The 24,640-nt window shown below is 47.3% G+C and overlaps 1 long non-coding RNA gene across 1 annotated transcript; it reads right to left on the reverse strand.

Moving 5' to 3' along the window:
• Nucleotides 1-740: 740 nt before the first annotated feature.
• LOC136631665 (uncharacterized) lies at nt 741-24,180 on the reverse strand. The gene is made up of 3 exons (XR_010793080.1): nt 24,095-24,180; nt 3,461-3,516; nt 741-1,775 (listed from the first exon to the last, which is right to left on the reverse strand). It is a non-coding gene; the product is annotated as an uncharacterized lncRNA (long non-coding RNA).
• Nucleotides 24,181-24,640: the final 460 nt, after the last annotated feature.

Raw genomic sequence — 24,640 nt, forward strand, 5'->3', positions numbered from 1 at the left:
TTCTATTCCGGCGTCTTTCTTGCGCTGCGAGCCGAGAGTTTTCCCGTGCTTCCGCAGCGCAAGAAAGAAAATATCGCCAGTGGGTGTCCACACTAAGACTGTCGTGGATTACCTTTGTGAGTCCACGGCCTACTCAAATAGGAATGTTTGCACCCTTCCAGATTAAATATAAATTGGTTGTGCGCACAAGAAGATTTCACACTGACACAGGTTCAGCATGTATAAACTTCCTTAATTCTGCTTTATTTGTGGGTGCGCAGCCTCTTTTAAAGAGTTTAACATATCTGCCCATCTGGGCAGGTCAAAGATTACATAGATACAACGTATTGTTTCATTATTGGATAAGCATCTTGAAATTCTTCCATCATCCAGTCATCTGTTATTGCCCGTCACGTGGTATCAGTCAGGAGAGGGCAGGACGAGATGAGTGGGTTGTCTTGGGCCCACGTGTGGTTTCTCCGATATGATTGGAGGTTACATCTTGCACTATTGTTAGTATAAATTTCCCATATTATTTGCATACGTTTCCTGTAAAACCGCTTGGGTTATTATTGCGGTAGCTAAAAGCGGTACTGGTCCAGACTGTGGTTACTTGTGTCTGATTTTACCCCTGGTAAAGTTACTAAGAATCGGGAAATAGAGCGTTCTTGCTAAATGTTAAATGCTAGCTTCTGCTTGCATCTATAGGAGTTTAGAGAATGGAAAGTTTCATTATATTTACATATAAGGAAGTGGATAGATTGGATACATGAAAGAATACGTATATATCTATTCTTGTAGGAAAAACAAACAACAATGGAAAAGTACTGTCATTGGTATACAGAATGCTTAACATATAAAAACAGGTCCACTGTCCACTACACAGGTCCACTGTCCCGAAAATATAGATATAATGGATATCCACCACAAACCCCCCTTGAAACTATCAGTTTCACTAAACTAACTACACTAACTGTCCCTACACTACCCCATATTAATCCTCAACCATTGACTCTCCTTGACGTCCCAGATCGTGGTAGGCACACAATGGAGCAGGTAGTCATTGTGGTAGAACAGGTAGTCATCGGGGTTGGAATACACTGTACACAACAACAAATAGAAATTAGGATAACTATAAAGGTGACAAACATAATTAATAACTTCTTTATCAGAATAAACTCTAGAGTAGAATGTTCTGAAAACTCAGTAGAGTGGGCGCTCTTTCACAACTGTCGCTCAGGCTGTAAATGCCCCTCCGATACCTAGGTGTGGGTTCATGGCAATCGGGTCTTTGGTACATAAGGATACTTAGTCGGGACAGTGCACACGGCCCTCCTGGAATATTGGTGGGGATATTTGTGTAGGTAAAATTACCACAGGACCAGACCCATCTTGCTTTAACTTGATCTCTGGCTTCATATTCATCTGGTACCCTCATAGGTACCCCTACGGCATCTCTGTACATGTGGAGGTCTAAGCTACCACCTGGGATCTCGAGGCAGTAGGTTAAGAGAGGTTCGGCTTTTACTATTTCAGGTAAACACTGCATAACTTGTGTAAAACCTGCTTTTTGACGATACCTCGATTTATCCACAAAGAGTGCAAAATTAGGGCTATCTAATAACTGATCAACATGACTAAACCCCTGTCTCATTGGTAAGTGCATAATCATATCTATCAGTCTGGAAGGAAAAACTACAAGGTGATTATTCCCACTTCCCTTTTCCAGAGGCGGCAGGGTAGCGGGACTGGGGGCGTTGTAACACCGGCATGTTGCTTGGCATGAGCAGAGTGCACTGCAGATAAAATAAAGCAAAATCTTAGCGAAAACCTATCACAGTGTTCTAAATACACAATGTTTTAAACTTATTTTTTCTCTTCTCCTGTTAGGTATGTACCTAACTGAGGAAACAGGCTAATAAAAGACACTTAGTCCATTTTCTCCATTGCCTTCTATCTTAGATTTTAGGGTACCGTTCATCTTTCCTACTTTCCCACTACTCCGTGTATGGTAGAGTGTGTGAAAGGCCTAGGATGTAACCAGAGCAGACATGATGTTGCATTATTTCACCTGTGAAGTGTGTACCTTCGTTTAACTCATTCACTTCCGGTACCCTGTATCTGCAGATTACCTCATTTATGAGCTTCTGTGTGGTTACCTGCTCATTTAACTTAGTAAAAGGGTGGGCCTCCAACCTGGAAAGACACCAACAGCAACAAGCACATATTCATACTCCCCAACAGGTGGGAGCTGAATGTAGTCAATTTGCAATCTCTGAAATGGGTAGAGTGGTCTAGGCAAGTGTTATATGGCTACCTTACTTCTGTCCTGACTCGCATATGGCAAAGATCATGCAAACTGGACAAATGATGCAGCAGCTACAGAGGACCCAGGTGTCACCTGTTCTCGTTCGGTTACGACGTCATTGCTGCTTTGATAGGTACGTCTTTCTGTGTGCCAGTTGGGCCATCATGGGGCATAAGGACCGTTGTAGGCCAGTTCTGCTGACTGTTCGCCATACACCGTCCTGTTCTGACGCTCCCATCTCTAGTCAGTTTTTGCTTTCCTTCCTGGCTGGCTTGTAACTGTAAAGTCCTTAGCATATCAATGTCCAAAGTTTTTTTGTCAATGTTCAGAGTTTTTGTCAATGTCCAAGTTTTTGCCAATGTCCAAAGTTTTTGCCACTGACTCATGCTGTCAGTATCTTTTCTTCTTTCTTCCACGGCTTGAGGGCCGCTGCCTTTGCTGTGCTGTCAGCGAGGGTGTCGTCTCTCGCTTCTCCATTGTAGGAATCAGTGTGAGCTCTCCACTGCCAGGTAGTAGTAGGGCCTCCAGAGACTCCATGAGACTCTGCACCGCTGCACCATGCTTAATTGTCTGTCCTACTGAGATAAGAAACTGTCTGGCCTTCCATATCGGGCCGTAATCATGAGCTATGCCAAATGCATACCGGGAATCAGTGTAAACGTTTGCCGTCTTACCTTCTATCACTCTACTCGCCCCAGTGAGGGCCTTCAGTTCCGCTTCTTGCACTGAGACATGCGGAAGCAGAGCTTTAGCGTTTAGGACATCTTGTTGTGTGACCTCTGTATATCTGGTTTGGAGTCATCAATCCTCACCCTGATGCCATCTACAAAAAGAAAACTCAAAATATGCATTGTTAACAGTGGGTTCCAATAACAGTTTTCTTGTTGCAAAGAATTTAAAAATTTAAAAAATAGCTGATCTACAATACTCAGATTACCTATGCCTCCTCTCCCCCGTTTGAACCGGAATACCCGATTGAAAGAAGAGTAGCCGGGTACAAGGTAGTGCAACATTGGAAAGAAATATTGGGGGAGGCATGAAAAGAGCACATTTCATTTGGGGTGAGGACCACTAGGGGTAGTCCAATGCCAACTCAGAAGATTTGTCAATCATTGCCTGTACTGCTGCCAGATGTCTAGTTCCCTGGGCTAAGCAATGATCCAGGAGACCAACCTTTCCTGCCGAACTGGAGTTTGTCTTTGGAGGCCTCCGGGCCTTGTAGCCATCTTCTGCAAGGGAAATTAACAGTGAAATTGTGGCCGGTCGGCAGTTTTCCAAAATCATCAGCACACAGCACCTACATGCGTGGCTGACCCTTCACCCCTTTTTTTTTTCTTTTTTGAAACTAAGGGGATACTGTTTGACCCAGGGGTGTGTATCCTGGCTTCAGATATACCATTATGGGGGGTACATTCAATTTCCCTATGTCTGTCTTGTAGGTGGCCCATAATTTGTCAGGAACCGTGGAAAGCTGAGTTTCCGCAGCGGCTATCAGGCCAAACACATAAGGCAGCTCCACCAAAAGAGCACTTTAATTTACAAATTTTTTTCTGAAATGACACCTGAGGTCCCAACCCGTACCGATCCATCTGCCGCCATTTTGATGGATGCAGATAGGGTTTGTAAAATATCAGTGCCACTAACAGAGACATGCCTTCCATCAGGGCAGCCATATTTAAAATGTGATATCCTTTAAGAGAATTCATTATTAATTTAATCTAATCTGCTTGCAATGTCTCATCAAATTTGAGACCGGAGGAAAAATAAGACAAAACTTTTTCTGGCTGCCCAAGATTCTCACCCCTCCTTTGTCGACAAGAGAGGGATGACCCATTATGTATTCTTACATCATCTAGCTCCACCCCTCTGAATTTGGCTGATCACTTGCTTCCTTATTTTTTCATTCAAAGTTTGCAGTCCTCGGACACACATCACAACCAAGTAAAGTCTTATGCATCACACAATTTACATTTTACAATTTACGGGTCAAATCTGCCCCGTCCCTCCTGTGGATACCAGGCCTTATCGTTACCTGCTTGTTTCCCATTCTTTGGCTTCTCCGCTTAACTTAGAGCTATACCTAACTCCCTATAATTTATTTATTTTTATACTGTCTGCTAATTTATCTACCCTGGGACTGCTGGACGCTGCAGTACTAATGCTTCTCCCAGTGACTTCCTCTTTTTAAAATCTCTCCCCCATACAGCCCCTCCTTGCCCTCCGCAGACCACAATGTACATTAACTCTATAACACAGAATGGAAGAGACAAAGAGTCAGGAGTATAAGGGAGAACGTGGCTAATTTACTTTTACAACAGTTCTGTCCCAGACTTGTTCCTGGTCGTCCCTCCAGCGTCAAGGCTTCCCCATCGCCCACAAGGCCCTACTCTTAGGGTGAGTGTAATCCCTACCTCACCTCAGAAGGAGGACATGGATCCCCCCGGGCTATGTTTTTCAGGTATCCACGTCCTTTATCTGTACAAGTTAACACCCTGCAGAGTGCGCCCTCACTGGAACCTACGGCCTTCTACACTATCCCTATGCGAATGGGAAACCAACTGGCATTTTAAACCGGAGACCGGAGCAGATGCAGTCTTAGATGCCAGGCATCTCCATCTGATTGGTAACGTACTGTAGCTCACATATTGTGTGCCAAAGGTTGTTGAGTGACTGAGATATTATTCTATCTCCTTATGTACTGAACTGTTATACAACTAAACTATTATGTTGAACACTGGTGTCTTTGGCATGCGTGGGTACCGACGCCATTTCAGCCCGCCTTCTCTTCCTCTGACTGACATTCAGGGAAATTCTAATGTCTAATGTATAACTACTATGTTGTAACTTTACGGTCACAGCTGTGACCACCTAACATTGTATGTGGTTACAATTGGATTTGGGGACTTGGTAAACATAGCTGTATTTTCTGGTGGGCACGGCGTACTATGCAGTTTGTTACAGTTTGTAACTAGAGATGAGCGAGCACCAAAATGCTCGGGTGCTCGTTACTCGAGTCGAACTTTCAGTGATGCTCGAGAGTTCGTTTCGAGTAACGAACCCCATTGAAGTCAATGGGTGACTCGAGCATTTTTGTATATCGCCGATGCTCGCTAAGGTTTTCATTTGTGAAAATCTGCAAAACACAAGAAAGTGATGGAAACGACACAGAAACGAATAGGGCAGGCCAGGAGCTACATTTTGGGCTGCATCTCAAGTTCCCAGGTCCCACTATTAAGCCACAATAGCGGCAAGAGTGAGACCCCCCCCCCCACTGTCAGCGTAAAGATCGTTCTTCTCTGCCACAGCTGTAACAGCTGTGGCAGAGAAGAACGATGTTAGCCCATTGAATTCAATGGAGCCGGCAATACAGCCGACTCCATTGAAAGCAATGGGCTGCCGGCGATCGGGGGATGAATTGTCGGGAAGGGGTTAAATATATAAGCCCTTCCCTGCAATTCATCTAGAAATGTGTAAAAATAAAAAATATATATATACTCACCTGGTCCCGGCAGAACGATGTTAGCCCATTGAATTCAATGGAGCCGGCAATACAGCCGACTCCATTGAAAGCAATGGGCTGCCAGCGATCGCGGGATAAATTGTCGGGAAGGGGTTAAATATATAAGCCCTTCCCTGCAATTCATCCAGAAATGTGTAAAAATAAAAAATATATACATTCTCACCTGGTCCCGGCAGACGGAGTTCAGCGCGGCAGGCTGCAGTTCTCCTGAACTGCTCTGAACAGCTGTGAGTAGTATTCAGCAGCCGGGGATTTAAAATCCCCGCCTGCTGAATAAGATGCCTCTGATTGGTCACAGCCTGACCAATCAGAGGCATCCCTCACTCACACCCATTCATGAATTCATGAATGGGTGAGTGAGGGCTGCCTCTGATTGGCTCAGCGCAGGGACAGCTGAGAGCTGCCCCTGAGCCAATCAGAGGCAGCCCTCACTCACCCATTCATGAATTCATGAATGGGTGTGAGTGAGGGATGCCTCTGATTGGTCAGGCTGTGACCAATCAGAGGCATCTCATTCAGCAGGCGGGGATTTTAAATCCCCGACTGCTGAATACTACTCACAGCTGTTCAGAGCAGTTCAGGAGAACTGCAGCCTGCCGCGCTGAACTCCGTCTGCCGGGACCAGGTGAGAATGTATATATTTTTTATTTTTACACATTTCTGGATGAATTGCAGGGAAGGGCTTATATATTTAACCCCTTCCCGACAATTCATCCCGCGATCGCCGGCAGCCCATTGCTTTCAATGGAGTCGGCTGTATTGCCGACTCCATTGAATTCAATGGGCTAACATCGTTCTGCCAGGACCAGGTGAGTATATATATATTTTTTATTTTTACACATTTCTAGATGAATTGCAGGGAAGGGCTTATATATTTAAGCTCTTCCCGACAATTCATCCCGCAATCGCTGGCAGACAATTGCTTTCAATAGAGCCGGCTGTATTGCCGGCTCCATTGAATTCAATGGTCAGTGCTCGTTTAATCGAGACGAGTACTGCGTGGTGCTCGTCTCGAGTAACGAGCATCTCGAGCACCCTAATACTCGAGCGAGCATCAAGCTCGGACGAGTATGCTCGCTCATCTCTATTTGTAACGCAACATTTTCTGCATTCTTTAACCCTTGTATTCTTAAAAGCCCCCACAGGATGTGAGTGGCATATAACTTTTTACATTTGTATGAAGGACGTACAACAAAGATTAGATTACATAACAAGACATACGAACAGTAGTTGTTATTTGTCACAGCACATGAATTTGCTTTCTCTTCTATCGCTTGGGTCTAATCCACCTGCTCTAACAATTTAGTACATCACTGAACGTCCATCTGTGACTTTAGACACCAGTAAGAATGCACCTTACAATACTTCTCTCTTACCTGCCTTCTAAGACAGTATAATTCATTACATTCATTATAACTTTTTATTCCTATTAAAGCAACAAGGTTATTTCTTACATTTTGTGTTACAGCACTTCCTCCTAGAAAAGGAGGAAGTAAGGGGGTCGAGCAAGCAGCCTTTCTCTCTCACTTAAATAAACTCGGTTAACCCTCTGTATACTTTCACATACATATACATCTATATCTATCTATATCTCTTGTCAACATCCACCTTGTCACGTATTGATTCTCTCTCCTTGCCGCCTACGGGCACAATGTATCACATCCTATACTTTCAAACAATTCAACAGCAACACAGTTTAGCAATCTGCCTTTACTAGAAGGGATCCAATAATGCACATTTAACCTATAAATTCCAAAACCCACAATGATCCGCTGTGTACTTGTGCATCAATCTTGACTATAACCCAGCCAATGCTTCTCATTGCCAACAATCCCTTCTTACAATTTGAGTAGGACTGCTACTAATTCTATATGATAGACAAACAGACTATTTCTATATAAACAACTCAGCAGGATTAACTCTACACAACAGACAAGCACACTAACTTTATTCAATTACAAACATGATGTTTTGAGCACACAGAAATATTGCTTGATTAATCAATGATAACTTGACTCTCCACACCTTCCACACGTTTCTGGGGGGTGTAAGAATTGGCCTTGGTACAATGTTTGCTGCCTCTCAATCTCAATCATGGCAGCCAGATTTATGATTATAGGATTCTCCTCAGACGCCGGACACAGTATGTCCCGCCCTAGAGTCTCTAGCATTTCTGCCGCTACACAGTTTAATAATCTGCCCTCAGACAGAGGGATCCACTCACGAACGTTCAAACGATAAACAAATAAGTGTGGATAGTAACCCTCAACCAGTGGACTATAGCCACACCGGTGAGCGGGTTAGGGGTTATCCTGCTTAAAGATCTCCCATTCCCATGTGCTTATGGTTAACAATAATCCTGTCTTACAATCAGGACACGACATGGAGATAGGACGTACACACACAAATAAACAGAGTACCAGTACAGCTGGCTTAGTCTCACTGCCCCTTGGGATACTCGTCTGACAGCTCCCTTCTCCCGGGCCCTACAAACAGGCCTTGGAGGAGTTGAGTCTCTGCACAAAACACCCGACCGCTTCCTGCCTCTCTAGGAGGGGAAGATCCAGTCCAGGCCCTCCCTTGAGCAACCTGTTGACTACACAAGGGACGCACATACAAATAGACAGAGCACTAGTACAACTGGCTTAGTCTCACTGTTCCCTTTGGATCCGTGTCTGGCAGTTCCCTTTTTCCCAGGTCTTATACCAGACCTCCAGAAGTAGCGATACCTGTCCAGACGTCTGACAGTTCCCTTTCTCCCAGCTTTTATAACCAAACCTCGCAAGAGTAGGGATCCCTGCTCAAACTCCCCTGACAGTTCCCTTTCTCACAGATCCTCTACCAGACCTCCAGGGAGTAGGAATAGCTGTTCAGGTTCCCTTCCTAGGGCAACCTGTTGACCTCACCAGTTAACCAGTACTCTTAAGACAACAGGCATGCAAACACTCCCTCTTTTATCTTATCATTCTGCTACGTGGTCGAGACTTAAAATACCTGTCACGCGGATCCAAATCGATCGGCCTTGACACGGCACATAGGCGAGCTTGGAGTCAGCCACACAGGTATAGATAATTTATCTTACCGTGTTCTGATGATTTGTTGGGCCCGCCAAGGCCAAGGTTGCCTATGTCCGCGCCTTGTTTTCCAATCGTCTCTAGACCCTATCGACCAATCCCCGTGCAGGCCACCAACTGTCGTGGATTTCCTTTGTGAGTCCACGGCCTACTTAATAGGAAATGTTTGCACCCTTCCAGATTAATTATGAATTGGACGTGCGCACAAGAAGATTTCACACTGACACAGGTTCAGCATGTATAAGCTGCCTCAATTCTCCTTTATTTGTGGGCGCGCAGCCTCTTTTAAAGAGTTTAACATATCTGCCCATCTGGGCAGGTCAAAGATTACATAGATACAACGTATTGTTTCATTATTGGATAAGCATCTTGAAATTCTTCCATCATCCGGTCATCTGTTATTGCCCGTCACGTGGTATCAGTCCGGAGAGGGCAGGACGAGATGAGTGGGTTGTCTTGGACCCACGTGTGGTTGCTCCGATATGATTGGAGGTTACAGCTTGAACTATTAATTGCATAAATTTCCCATGTTATTTGCATAAGTTTCCAGTAAAACTGCTTGGGTTATTATTGCGGTAGCTAAAAGCGGTACTGCTTCAGACTGCGGTTATTTATGTCTGATTTTACCCCTGCTAAAGTTACTAAGAATTGGGAAATAGAGTGTTCTTGCTAACTGCTAGCTTCTGCTTGCATCTATAGGAGTTTAGAGAATGGAAAGTTTCCTCATCTTTACATATAAGGAAGTGAATATATTGGATACACAAAAAATATCTATATATCTATATTTGTAGAAGAGCAAACAAAATTGAGTAATACTGGCATACAGAATGCCTACATTCATAAAAACAGGTCCCCTGTTCGACTTGAGCAACGAGCACCCGAGCATTTTGGTGATCGCTCATCTCTAGATTTTAACCATGTATCATTCACAAAAAAACAAAGAAAACCGCAGAAAATTAGATCACAACTAGAGATGAGCGAACGTACTCATCCGAGCTTGATGCTCGTTCGAGTATTAGCGTGTTCGAGATGCTCGTTATTCGAAACGAGCACCGCGCGATGTTCGAGTTACTTTCACTTTCATCTCTGAGACGTTAGCGCGCTTTTCTGGCCAATAGAAAGACAGGGAAGGCATTACAACTTCCCCCTGCGACGTTCAAGCCCTATACCACCCCCCTGCAGTGAGTGGCTGGCGAGATCAGGTGTCACCCGAGTATAAAAATCGGCCCCTCCCGTGGCTCGCCACAGATGCTTTCTGACATAGAGGAGGGACAGTGCTGCTGGTGCCGGAGCTGCTATAGGGAGAGTGTTAGGAGTATTTTAGGCTTCAAGAACCCCAACGGTCCTTCTTAGGGCCACATCTAACCGTGTGCAGTAGTGTGGAGGCTGCTTTTTGCAGTGTTGCACTTTTTTTTTTTTTTGTATATCGGCCGTGCAGAGCATTGCGCCCTGCAGTAATTATACATAGTCCAGGGCCAGTAGTGGTGAGGCAGGGACAGAAGACATATTTATTGAATATAGGCAGTGGTCCTTTCCAAAAACATTTGGGAAAAAAATCTATTTGGACTGCCTGTGACCGTCCTCAGTGTACTGGGTCTGTGCTGGGGGTAGTTGTCCTAATTCATACACAGCCAGCTAAGTGTTACAGCAGGCTTGCGCAAAATTATTTCCTGGCTCTGTGTTGGCTGTTACATCACTGCTGTATTCCAGTCCACAGTGCAACAGTTTGCAGTTATTTTACATACTCCAGGGCCAGTAGTGGTGACGCAGAGAGAGAAGACATATACAGTGTATATAGGCAGTGGGCCTTTCCAAAAACATTTGGGAAAAAAAATCTATTTGGGCTGCCTGTGACCGTCCTCAGTGTACTGGGTCTGTGCTGGGTGTAGTTGTCCTCCTAATTCATACGCAGCCAGCTAAGTGTTACAGCAGGCTTGCGCAAAATTATATCCAGGCTCTGCTGTGCGTTCCGTAAGCGAAGTCAGCCTCCAACCACAGGCCAATAAGCGGCACATTTAATTACAGCGTTCTGTTTCTGCACTACTGGTAATACACCATGCTGAGGGGTAGGGGTAGGCCTAGAGGATGTGGACGTGGAAGCGGGCGAGGACGCGGAGGCCCAAGTCAGGATGTGGGCACAGGCCGAGCTCCTGATCCAGGTGTATCGCAGCCGACTGCTGCGGGATTAGGAGAGAGGCACGCTTCTGGCGTCCCCACATTCATCTCACAATTAATGGGTCCACGCGGTAGACCTTTACTAGAAAATGAGCAGTGTGAGCAGGTCCTGTCGTGGATGGCACAAAGTGCAGCCAGCAATCTATCGACCCAGAGTTCTGCGTCATCCACTGCTGCAACTCTAAATCCTCTGGCTGCTGCTCCTCCTTCCTCCCAGCCTCCTCACTCCATTACAATGACACATTCTGAGGAGCAGGCAGACTCCCAGGAACTGTTCTCGGGCCCCTGCCCAGAATGGGCAGCAATGGTTCCAAATCCTCTCCCACTGGAGGAGTTTGTCGTGACCGATGCCCAACCTTTTGAAAGTTCCCGGGGTCTGGGGGATGAGGCTGGGGACTTCCGGCAACTGTCTCAAGAGCTTTCAGTGGGTGAGGAGGACGATGACGATGAGACACAGTTGTCTATCAGTGAGGTAGTAGTGAGAAAGTACAGGCTCATAAAATGGAAGAATCTGTCTCAAAATGGCCGCTAGATACAAAGTGGAGCATTATAAGATGTAAATAAGCTTGTGTGTAGTGAAACAATTATTCAAGCAGAAATAACTTTACAGCAGTATATTCGGTACAATGTGTAATGATGTGTCTCTCTCTGTTCTTTTTCATGAGAACCAAGTCTGGACAACAGTTCTTATCAGGAAAAGTCCTCCCACACCTGCGAAGAAACTTGGACAAGGGAACTGACTGTACTACAGCGAGTTGAATAACAAAGGGAGGACCAGGGAGGACGAGATAACGCTGAAGCTTGAGAACATAAATATATTCTCACTAAACAGTGCATGATTCTAATGTTTTTTCTAACCCAATGAGATTAACCCCCGTGACTAATGACGTATTCATTTTCTGTATTAGAACTATAGTCAGTCAATAAACTTTTCAGTGTACGCGCCTTAAGCAGAGTGGGCTGTATATACTTGCCGCGGCCCATCTCTACATATCTGTGAGAGCTAATTACTATAAATCATAGTTTTTGGCCTCTCTGATGCATCCAGGTATGAACTGATTTGGAACCCAAGGCTTGAAAGGTTAATGTGACCGGTCATGTGTAACGGTCCTTAACAGTTGGCGTAGTCGGCAGGATTTACCCTTGACTCTTGTGTCACTCATCGGACGACGACATCGGACTGGGAGGACATATATCCACTGTGCCAAACCAGAGGACTGATCAACCTCACACACAGCCCGGTAAGTGTCATATTTATCATATGATGTCTGCCGTTGGTCTGTTTTGGCTCAGTTGATTGACAGACTCCTAGGTCAGTCGGATGTTTGATGTTTGACATCATAGTTGTCATCGGTAAAGAAGTTTACCTCAGGTCTTGGGTGGTCTATGACACCAGGGGACAGAATCTTTTAGGACGTTATAAATTGTATTATCGAGCATACTTCTCAGGGACTTCAGGTCCCGGTTGAGAGACGGCTTCGAGGGTTTAGTTTATCGAGCATACTTCTCAGGGACTGCAGATCCCGGTTGAGAGACGGCTTCGAGGTTTAGTTTATTGAGCATACTTCTCAGGGAGTGATTGAGCAGACGGCATCGGACGTGACAAGTACGATCACGTGATTGAGCATACGGCTTCGGACTCCCGGTTGAGAGACGGCTCAGAGTTTAGTTTCGGAACATGTTTACAGTGGTCTGTTTGATCCTGTCCACTTGGTGTCATGTAGAGGAGGGAAGGAGTATGTGAAGAAAGTCAAGAAGTTATGTGAAACTGTTGGTATAGTCATTGAGCAAAAGGCTCAGGCACTTAGAGATATACTTCCCAATGTGTCATTGAGCATAGGGCTAGGCATACCCAGTTGGTAGTATGTAGAGTCAATAAGTAATGTAAAGTTGAAGTAAGATAATTGCAGTTTCAAGTTGAAGACAAAGAAAGGCAGTCCTTCTTTAACATCAGAGAGCACCGCCCCGGCTGTGTCATGGATGATGTTTTTCTCCCTTTGCCCTGCCCCTAGATGACCGTGTTGTTATTGGGGCCAATACCAGTCGATATATCTTGATACGTGTCTAGTATGTAGTATTCCTGGACCCTCCCGTCACCATCGCCCAGTCAGGCCACACCTTCGGTGGCCATTTCAGTGCCAGCCATGGCCCAGCGGCCATTTTAGCATCTGTTGTAACAATACCTTCAGTTACCCCTCAGACGTCATCTTAGCTCCGCAGTAGAAATGAGCTGGCCTCTGACCTCCCATCTATGTATGTTTTTACCCAGCATACCAATTCTTTGAACTGCAATGACGAGTGCCTTTTCTGAATTTTGCATAGAAACATTCAAGTCCCCTCATCCCACCTGCAAATAGCCTCCTCACGATTATCTGTTCTGCAGTCTGTGTTTAGCACCCCCATCCCAAGTAGGTCTGTGCTTAAAATTGCTCACAAATGTAGTTGTCGCAAGGAGGAACCAGGGGGCGAGTTCAGGCAGAATCTGTGATCTATGTGACAATTTGTATGTCTTAAGGTCCCAACATTGTGTCATTGCTGTACGTGTTGTCCATTCCTCATAAGTCAGATACTGCTGAGAAGAAAGGTCACTATAGGTGCTAGGATCGCAGACGGCAGTAGGAAAGCTTACAGAACGAAAGAGAGGGTCAATATGTGATAAGTGAATCTTACTGTTTTTGCTGTTCTTTGTGTAAATGTCAGTTCTGTGACTGGTCGGACGTGTGCATAATTGCTAAATGTGTGTTGCTTTTATGGGAAATATTAGTGCTGTGGAATGTGGTATACTTCTCTGGTATTACAGACAGGAGAGGTGGTAGTGATTGAATGCATTTGTTTGCAAGATGAGGACAGTTGCATCATACGCGTTACGTCCTGTGTGAACTCTTACTAACATTTGAATGAGAGAGAGACAGACTTGACCGCATGGATGGATGAGAGTTAATGACCCGTGTTCAGACTATGATAAATGTAAGATGTGTGATGCAGATATTGACTGGGGATACAAGTTTCCCCCCCCCCCCCTTCTGCATATGCAGACTGTAAATTTTCAATGTGGATAGATGTTTGTAGAATATTCATGTCTCTATTATTGGCACTGATATCTTACAGGCCTTATCTGCATCCACCAAATTCCCACCGGATGGATCAGTACGGGTTGAGACCTCAGGTGCCGGTTCAGAAGAGTTTTGTAAACTAACTGCTCCAACAAACACCCCTCTTTTTCCAGTCCAGAAAAGATGCTGAAGGGTCAGCCAGGCACCTACCGCATGTAGGTGCTGTGTGCTGTCGGCACTGAGTGATGTCGGCGCTGTGTGCTGATGAGGTGTCAGTCAGCCACCTACCACATGTAGGCGCTGTGTGCTGTCGGCGCTGTGTGATGTAGGCACTGTGTGCTGATGAGGTGTCAGTCAGCCACCTACCACATGTAGGCGCTGTGTGCTGTCGGCGCTGTGTGATGTAGGCACTATGTGCTGATGAGGTGTCAGTCTGCCACCTACCGCATGTCGGCGCTGTGTGCTGTCGGCGCTGTGTGATGTAGGTGCTGTGTGCTGTCGGCGCTGTGTGATGTAGGTGCTGTGTGCTGTCGGCGCTGTGTGATGTAGGTGCTGTGTGCTGTCGGCGCTGTGTGATGTAGGCGCTGTGTGCTGTCGGCGCTGTGTGATGTAGGTGCTGTGTGCTGTCGGCGCTGTGTGATGTAGGTGCTGTGTGCTGTCGGCGCTGTGTGATGTAGGTGCTGTGTGCTGTCGGCGCTGTGTGATGTAGGTGCTGTGTGCTGTCGGCGCTGTGTGATGTCGGTGCTGTGTGCTGTCGGCGCTGTGTGATGTCGGTGCTGTGTGCTGATGATCTGGAAGCCTGCCAACAAGCCACAATTTCACTGTTAATTTTTCTTGCAGAAAATGTCTGTAAAGCCTCTAAAAGACAAACTCCAGTTCTGCAAAACTAAGGTTGTTCTCCTGGGTCACTGTTTAGGCCAAGGAACTGGACATCTGACATAGGAACAAAAGGCTGCTGTCCCGGCCATACCTGTACCTATATGCGTTGCCAAACCCCGCACCTTTCTGGGCCTTGTTTCATACTGCCGACCATGAATGCACTCGGTTTCCCTACTTATGCAACCACTCTATGACTGTCTTTCAATTATTCTTTTCTCTCTCACCTCTGAAGCAGCTCCCTCGTGTGTTTGTGCGGTGGCAGCAGTACAGGCAATGGTTAACAAATCTTCGGAGTTGGTATTGAACTAACTCCCCCTAGTGGTCCTCACCCCCCCCCATGACATCCGGAGCGTATACACGCAAGTGCAACCCAAGCACTTATTTCTGGCCTGTCAAATCCAGCTACAATGTGCTCTTGTCATTCTTCTCACTGTTGCTACTACCTTGAACTCGGTTACTCTCCCAATTAAGTACCCTAGTTCAAAGGGGGGGGGGGGGGGAGAAGATATAGGTGATCTAGGTATTGCAGGTCAGCTATTTTTAAATTTTAAATTTTTTCTTTTTCCTTTTTACAATAAGGTTCTGATCTATTTGAAATAGAATACCAGCCTGATTGTCTAGCGGTAATCGGTGCAAGGGGTTCAGAAGTGCCAATTCAGCTGGCAGAAACTGAACCGCTTGAGGTAATGTTTAAAGGGTCACGATACCTCACGCGCTTCCTTATGCTGGAAGGTCCTGAAAGCGTATTGAGAATTGCGTGATGGGACCCTTGGGAGGTTGTATCAAACTTCACCCGTCTGGTGAGGCTCGTATACACCCCGGGTCTGAAAAGTCACCCGACCTTATGTCGGATGGCAGCAGACCAAGCGACACCTCTACCCGTCCTCACTCTTACGTACGCAGAGGAACAAGCTCTTAGCCCCCTTTGGTCCGTCAGTACCCCCTGGCACATGTCCAGGAAGATGCAATTGCAGACACTGTCTCTTCTTTATGTTAACTGAAACCCCCTGTTAATAATGCATATTCTGAGTTGTTTTTGTAGATGGTACCAGGGGTGATTGACGACTCCACACTGGATATGCAGTGGTCACGCAACAAGATGTCCTAAAAGCAGAATGCCTCCGCATGTCCCAGGACAGGAAGCGGAATTCCAGGCCCTCACTGAGGCGTGTAGAGTGGTAGAAGGTAAGACGGCAAACATTTACACTGACTCCCGGTATGCATTTGGCATAGCTCATGATTACGGCCCAACATGGAAGGCCAGACAGCTTGTTACCTCAGCAGGACAGCCAATTAAGAATGGTGCAGCGGTGACAAAGTGGAAAGCTCACACCAATTCCTACAGCAGAGAAACAAGAGGCAACGCCATCACAGATCACACAGCAAAGGCAGCGGCCCTTAAGCCGTGGAAGAAAAGAAGAAAAGAAGAATTTGACAATAACTTTGGACTTTGATATAAACCTTGGACTTTTACTACTTTGATATGAACTTGGACTTTGATATGCTAAGGACTTTACAGTTACAAGCCAGCAATGAAGAAAAAAGACAAATGGACTAAATATGGGAGCAGCAGAAATGGGACGGTCAACAGAACTTACCTACCACGGTCCCTGTGCCCCATGATGGCCCAGCTGATGCACGGAAAGACACACCTACCAGGGGTCTAGATGTCCGCCTTGAGGTCGTGTCCTCTGGCCTGCTCCGTCGCCTCCGGTGCCGTCCGGCATAGCGTGCCCACAAGGGTCTTTCTGACTTTATTCCTGGTGATGTCGCCTCCTGTGGCTAGAAACGCGTTGACGCCAAAATCTGCGATCTGCACTGAGCCGTCTTCACCCGGGGGGATGTTTCCAGCCTCAACATCCCTGTGGATCTGGCCATTCTTATGCAGGTACTCCAGGCCTTCTAGCACCTCCTTCAGCATGGTGGCGATGCTTGCCTCATCCAGCACCCCATTCAAAGCAGCAATGATGTCGACGCTTGAACAAGGACGGGTGGCTCCTGGGTTTCCTGTAGTTGCTGCATCATCACTTGTCCAATTTTGCATGATCTTTGCCGTAAGCAACAGGGCAGAAGTAAATTTGCCACATAACGCTTGCCTAGACCACTCTACCCATTTCAGAGATTGCAAATTGGCTACACTCAGCTCCCACTTGTTGGGAAGCATGAATATGTGCTTGTTGTTGATTTCTTTTCAGGTTGGAGACCTACCCTGTTACCAAAGTAAATAAGCAGGTAACCGTACAGAAGCTCATGAATGAGATAATCCGCAGATACGGGGTACCAGAAGTGATTGAGTCTAACAAAGGTACAAATGTCACAGGTGAAATAATGCAACACATCATGTCTGCTTTGGGTATATTCCCGGCTTTTCCCACACCCTACCGTCCACGGAGTAGTGGGAAAGTAGATCCATGGGCAATGAAGGAAACGGGAAATCTTGAATTGAGTGTCTTCCATTAGTTTTTCTTTTTCTCCGGAGGATACATGCCACAGTAGCCAAGTTTGGGAAATGATTCTCTTGTTAATTTTGTCATAGGTCTCTCCAAGGAATTGTCAATAACGCATTCTGTGGTCTCTGCTTCTCTCTCAGGTCCTACAGACGAGCGTCACAATCTGAAACCAGGTGGCAGGTTTGATCCACATGTGTATATATATATAGATGCAATCAGAGTGCCAAGGGGGGGGGGTGCCAGATGAGTTTAAAGCCAGGGATCAAGTTAAGGCCGGATTTGAGTCCCTGTTTGGAATAGTAACCATCAATAAGAATGTTTGTATATATATTACAACTAACAAAGGTTCGTGAGCTATACAAGAGATGCACTTTAGGGGCTTGCTGATCAGTTGGGCCCCACGGCCACCATGACTTTCCGGAACCGAGTGGCTCTGGATATGATGCTAGCCGAGAACGGTGGTGTTTGTAAAATGATTGGTGAAAACTTGCTGTACATATATTCCAGATAACACAGGGCCCTCAGGTAAAGTGACTATCGCAATAAAGAAATTGGCCACATTGTCAGAAGAGCTGAAGCGTAATTCTGGGATAACTAACCCCTGGGATGAGTGGTTTGCATGGACCGGACAATGGAAACAATTCTTAATGCAGATAGGAATAGGGATTCTGGTTACTCTTATCATACTCCTGCTACTTTCTGTCTGTATTGTGCCCTGCATAAAACGCTCCTGTGCTAAGCTTACAGATCAGATGGTACCTGTCGGCCCCGTATACGTAGATGTAGCGACCCCAGGCAATGGCTATATGCCTATGATACAACAAGGCGATTTGTCCCCTTATGGATCTGTCTCAGCAGAAACAGGGGTGACCACTCTAGTCTCCCAGCCATTAGAATAGAATAGCATGTGTGTTGTAGATCCCTTCTGTGTCCATCAGGTCTTCGCGTTTAGTTAGCTAGGATTAGTTGTCGGGGAAGGGATTAGCCCTTGGACAGCTGACCAACAATGATAGGTAGGGCATAGATCATAAGCTAGAAATAGGGAAAGCAAACCTTACCCCGCCCAGTAGAAGTTATAAAGTATCGTTTATTTTGAGACAGTTTCTAGGGGGAATTGAGAAAGTACAGGCTCATAAAATGGAAGAATCTGTCTCAAAATGGCCGCTAGATACAAAATGGAGCATTATAAGATGTAAATAAGCTTGTGTGTAGTGAAACAATTATTCAAGCAGAAATAACTTTACAGCAGTATATTCGGTACAATGTGTAATGATGTGTCTGTCTCTGTTTTTTTTCATGAGAACCAAGTCTGGACAACAGTTCTTATCAGGAAAAGTCCTCCCACACCTGCGGAGAAACTTGGACAAGGGAACTGACTGTACTACAGTGAGTTGAATAACAAAGGGAGGACCAGGGAGGACGAGATAATGCTGAAGCTTGAGAACATAAATATATTCTCACTAAACAGTGCATGATTCTAATGTTTTTTCTAACCCAATGAGATTAACCCCCGTGACTAATGACGTATTCATTTTCTGTATTAGAACTATAGTCAGTCAATAAACTTTTCAGTGTACGCGCCTTAAGCAGAGTGGGCTGTATATACTTGCCGCGGCCCATCTCTACATATCTGTGAGAGCTAATTACTATAAATCATAGTTTTTGGCCTCTCTGATGCATCCAGGTATGAACTGATTTGGAACCCAAGGCTTGAAAGGTTAATGTGACCGGTCATGTGTAACGGTCCTTAACAGTAGTAAGGGCAGTAAGTCCGAGGGAGGAGCGCACAGAGGATTCGGAGGAAGAGCAGCAGGACGATGAGGTGACTGACCCCACCTGGTTTGCTACGCCTACTGAGGACAGGTCTTCAGAGGGGGACGCAAAGGGCAGCAGCAGGGCAGGTTGGAAGAGGCAGTGCGGTGGCCAGGTGTAGAGGCAGGGCCAGACCGAATAATCCACCAACTGTTTCCCAAAGCGCCCCCTTGCACCATGCCACCCTGCAGAGGCCGAGGTGCTCGAAGGTATGGCAGTTTTTCACTGAGAGTGCAGACGACCGACGAACAGTGGTGTGCAACCTGTGTCGCGCCAAGATCAGCCGGGGAGCCACCACCACCAGCCTCACCACCACCAGCATGCGCAGACATATGATGGCCAAGCACCCCACAAGGTGGGACGAAGGCCGTTCACCGCCTCCAGTTTGGACCGCTGCCTCTCCCCCTGTGCCCCAACCTGCCACTAAGATCCAACCCCCCTCTCAGGACACAGGCACTACCGTCTCCTGGCCTGCACCCACACCCTCACCTCCGCTGTCCTCGGCCCCATCCACCAATGTCTCTCAGCGCACCGTCCAGCCGTCGCTAGCGCAAGTGTTGGAGTGCAAGCGCAAGTACGCCGCCACGCACCCGGACGCTCAAGCGTTAAACGTGCACATAGCCAAATTTATCAGCCTGGAGATGCTGCCGTATAGGGTTGTGGAAACGGAGGCTTTCAAAAACATGATGGCGGCCGCGGCTCTGTGCTACTCGGTTCCCAGTCGCCACTACTTTTCCCGATGTGCCGTCCCAGCCCTGCACGACCATGTCTCCCGCAACATTGTACGCGCCCTCACCAACGCGGTTACTGCCAAGGTCCACTTAACAACGGACACGTGGACAAGCACAGGCGGGCAGGGCCACTATATCTCCCTGACGGCACATTGGGTGAATTTAGTGGAGGCTGGGACAGAGTCAGAGCCTGGGACCGCTTACGTCCTACCCACCCCCAGAATTGCGGGCCCCAGCTCGGTGGTGGTATCTGCGGCGGTGTATGCTTCCTCCACTAAACCACCCTCCTCCTCCTCCTCCGCAAACTCTGTCTTGCAATCAAGATGTGTCAGCAGCAGCACGTCGGCAGCAGTCGGTGTCGCGCGGCGTGGCAGCACAGCGGTGGGCAAGCGTCAGCAGGCCGTGCTGAAACTACTCAGCTTAGGAGATAAGAGGCACACGGCCCACGAACTGCTGCAGGGTCTGACAGAGCAGACCGACCGCTGGCTTGCGCCGCTGAGCCTCCAACCGGGCATGGTCGTGTGTGACAACGGCCGTAACCTGGTGGCGGCTCTGCAGCTCGGCAGCCTCACGGACGTGCCATGCCTGGCCCACGTCTTTAATTTGGTGGTTCAGTGCTTTCTGAAAAGCTGCCCACTCTTGTCAGACCTGCTCGGAAAGGTGCGCCGGCTCTGCGCACATTTCCGCAAGTCCCACATGGACGCTGCCACCCTGCGCATCCTGCAACATCGGTTTCATCTGCCAGTGCACCGACTGCTTTGCGACGTGCCCACACGGTGGAACTCTACGCTCCACATGTTGGCCAGGCTCTATGAGCAGCGTAGAGCTATAGTGGAATACCAACTCCAACATGGGCGGCGCAGTGGGAGTCAGCCTCCTCAATTCTTTACAGAAGAGTGGGCCTGGTTGGCAGACATCTGCCAGGTCCTTGGAAACTTTGAGGAGTCTACCCAGATGGTGAGCGGCGATGCTGCAATCATTAGCGTCACCACTCCTCTGCTATGCCTCTTGAGAAGTTCCCTGCAAAGCATAAAGGCAGACGCTTTGCGCTCGGAAACAGAGCCGGGGGAAGACAGTATGTCGCTGGATAGTCAGAGCACCCTCCTGTCTATATCTCAGCGTGTTGAGGAGAAGGAGGAGGAGCATGAGGAGGAGGGGGAAGAGACAGCTTGGCCCACTGCTGAGGGTACCCATGCTGCTTGCCTGTCATCCTTTCAGCGTGTATGGCCTGAGGAGGAGGAGGAGGATCCTGAAAGTAGTCTTCCTAGTGAGGACAGCCATGTGTTGCGTACAGGTACTCTGGCACACATGGCGGACTTCAGGTTAGGATGCCTTTCTCGTGACCCTCTCGTTACACGCATTCTGGCCACTATGGATTACTGGGTGTACACATTGCTCGACCCACGGTATAAGGAGAACTTTTCCACTCTGATACCCGAAGAGGAAAGGAGTTCGAGAGTGATGCTATACCACAGGACCCTGGCGGACAAGTTGATGGTAAAATTCCCATCCGACAGCGCTAGTGGCAGAAGGCGCAGTTCCGAAGGCCAGGTAGCAGTGGAGGCGCGGAGATCAGGCAGCATGTACAGCACAGGCAGGGGAACACTCTCTAAGGCCTTTGATAGCTTTCTGGCTCCCCAGCAAGACTGTGTCACCGCTCCCCAGTCAAGGCTGAGTCGGCGGGAGCACTGTAAAAGGATGGTGAGGGAGTACGTAGCCGATCGCACGACCGTCCTCCGTGACGCCTCTGCCCCCTACTGCTGGGTGTCGAAGCTGGACACGTGGCCTGAACTCGCGCTGTATGCCCTGGAGGTGCTTGCTTGTCCTGCGGCTAGCGTCTTGTCAGAGAGGGTGTTTAGTGCGGCTGGGGGAATCATCACGGATAAGCGTACCCGCCTGTCAACCGACAGTGCCGACAGGCTTACACTCATCAAGATGAACAAAGCCTGGATTTCCCCAGACTTCTCTTCTCCACCAGCGGACAGCAGCGATACCTAAGCAATACGTAGGCTGCACCCGTGGATGGAAGCATCGTTCTCTATCACCATCAAAAACGGGGACCTTTTAGCTTCATCAATCCGTGTATAATATTCCTCCTCCTCCTCCTGCTCCTCCTCCTGAAACCTCACGTAATCACGCCGAACGGGCAATTTTTCTTAGGCCCACAAGGCTCAGTCATATAATTTTTGTAAACAATTTTTATACGTTTCAATGCTCATTAAAGCGTTGAAACTTTCACCTGAACCAATTTTTATTTTAACTGGGCTGCCTCCAGGCCTAGTTACCAATTAAGCCACATTAACCAAAGCGATTAATGGGTTTCACCTGCCCTCTTGGTTGGGCATGGGCAATTTTTCTGAGGTACATTAGTACTGTTGGTACACCAATTTTTGGGGGGCCCTCGCCTACAGTGTAATCCAATTAATTTTTTGCCCACCTGCATTAAAGCTGACGTTACATCAGCTGTGCTGGGCACTGCAATGGGATATATTTATGTACCGCCGGTGGGTTCCAGGGAGCCACCCATGCTGTCGGTCCACACGGAGTTGTAACTACATGTGTCCACTTCTAAAGAACACAGTCTGACTGGGGCATGCAGTGTGGGCCGAAGCCCACCTGCATTAAACATGACATTACCTCAGCTGTGATGGGCAATGCTATGGGATATATTTATGTGCCGCCGGTGGCTTCCTGGCACCCACCCATGCTGTCGGTCCACAGGGACTTCACAATAGGGAGTTGTACCTGCCTGTGTCTATGAATTAAAAAGCCTGGTCAGGTTGGGGCATGCAGTGTGGGCCGAAGCCCACCTGCATTTAATCTGACGTTAGCTCTGCTGTCCAGGGCACTGCAATGGGATACATTTATGTACAGCCGGTGGGTTCCAGGGAGCCACCCATGCTGTGGGTGCACACGGAATTCCCATTGCGGAGTTGGGGATTCCCAGTTGTACCTGCCTGTGACTATTTATAAAAAAACGCGGTCTGACTGGGGCATGCAGACACCTTGACAGAATGAATAGTGTGTGGCACATAGGTTCCCCATTGCTATGCCCACGTGTGCAGCTCCTGATGGCGGTGGCACAGGATTATTTTTCTCATTGCTTCTGTACAGCATTGTGGGCTATCGCCCCGCCCCTTTTAAAGAGGGTCGCTGCCTAGCCGTGCCAACCCTCTGCAGTGTGTGCCTGCGGTTCCTCCTCATGGCAGATGCACTTATAAATAGACATGAGGGTGGCGTGGCATGAGGGCAGCTGAAGGCTGGGCAGGGACAGTTTGGTGTGCGCTGTGGACACTGGGTCGTGCGGGGGGGGGGGGGGGGGGGGTGGGCAGCATGTAACCCAGGAGAAGTGGCAGCGGAGTGTCATGCAGGCAGTGATTGTGCTTTGTTGGAGGTAGTGTGGTGCTTAACTAAGGTATGCATTGCTAATGAGGGCTTTTCAGAAGTAAAAGTTGTTGGGAGGGGGGGGGCCCACTCTTGCCGGTATTGTGGCTTAATAGTGGGACCTGGGAACTTGAGATGCAGCCGAACATGTAGCCCCTCGCCTGCCCTATCCGTTGCTGTGTCGTTCCCATCACTTTCTTGAATTGCCCAGATTTTCACAAATGGAAACCTTAGCGAGCATCGGCGATATACAAAAATGCTCGGGTCGCCCATTGACTTCAATGGGGTTCGTTACTCGAAACGAACCCTCGAGCATCGCGAAATTTTCGTCCCGAGTAACGAGCACCCGAGCATTTTGGTGCTCGCTCATCTCTAATCACAACTTGTTGAAGGTGAAACTACAGTAAATGGAATCAAGTCAGGTGTATCCCATATTGTCAAAATAGCTCAGTGATATCACCTTCCAGCATCTGATACCCTTCTACCATATTTACATGCAGGTGTACAAAGTAGATTAACTCTTTATTCTCTATTCTTTTGGATTGCTGTAATGCCTTGGAACCTTGGGTAAACGACCAGAAAATGTGAAAAAATCTTTCTGACTAGACCAGTCATTCCCCAGGCAAGAAACGAACCCACTTGATTACACGTTTTAAGTCCCTCTGCAAAACTTGACCCAAGTAGTACCAAGCAGTACTTAGAAGCATCCAAAAGACCCAACAGCCTTACCACCTCAGACACCACGGTGTCTCATAAACTTTGATGGTATTTAAAGCAGTTTCCATCCACTATATCTCTAGAGGAGCTCAGCCATTGACCATCCTTCAGCAGTGTTACTCTCCTGTGTACCCAGAGGATAAAAGAATGGCCCTGTATCCAGGCCAAGATCAGAGAAGCTCCTGCAAAGATACATAAGATAAAAAAAAAACACAAAGGTAAAGAATGATCAAGAAACACTGGGACTAATTCCAAGTTGTATTCACTACTGAATGGACATCCACACTTTTCGTGGTCATATACATTATTTTTTTAAACACTGGATTACTAACACCCAATATGCCTTCAGCTCTCAGCTAGTTGTCACTCTTAAGTAGCAGCATCTATTCAGCAGCAATGTCTCATAATTTATGACTGAGCTCCCCAAGGAGCAAATTCACTTCCTCAAAAGTATCAAGAATTGAAATCAGGTTAGAGGGGATCCATGAACATGAATAAACAATGGGCCACGTTTAACTTTCCCTGTTTGTGGCTGAAAACCATCTGCACTCTGCCCAT

Source organism: Eleutherodactylus coqui, chromosome 6, assembly GCF_035609145.1.
Source record: "Eleutherodactylus coqui strain aEleCoq1 chromosome 6, aEleCoq1.hap1, whole genome shotgun sequence".
NCBI lineage: Eukaryota > Metazoa > Chordata > Amphibia > Anura > Eleutherodactylidae > Eleutherodactylus > Eleutherodactylus coqui.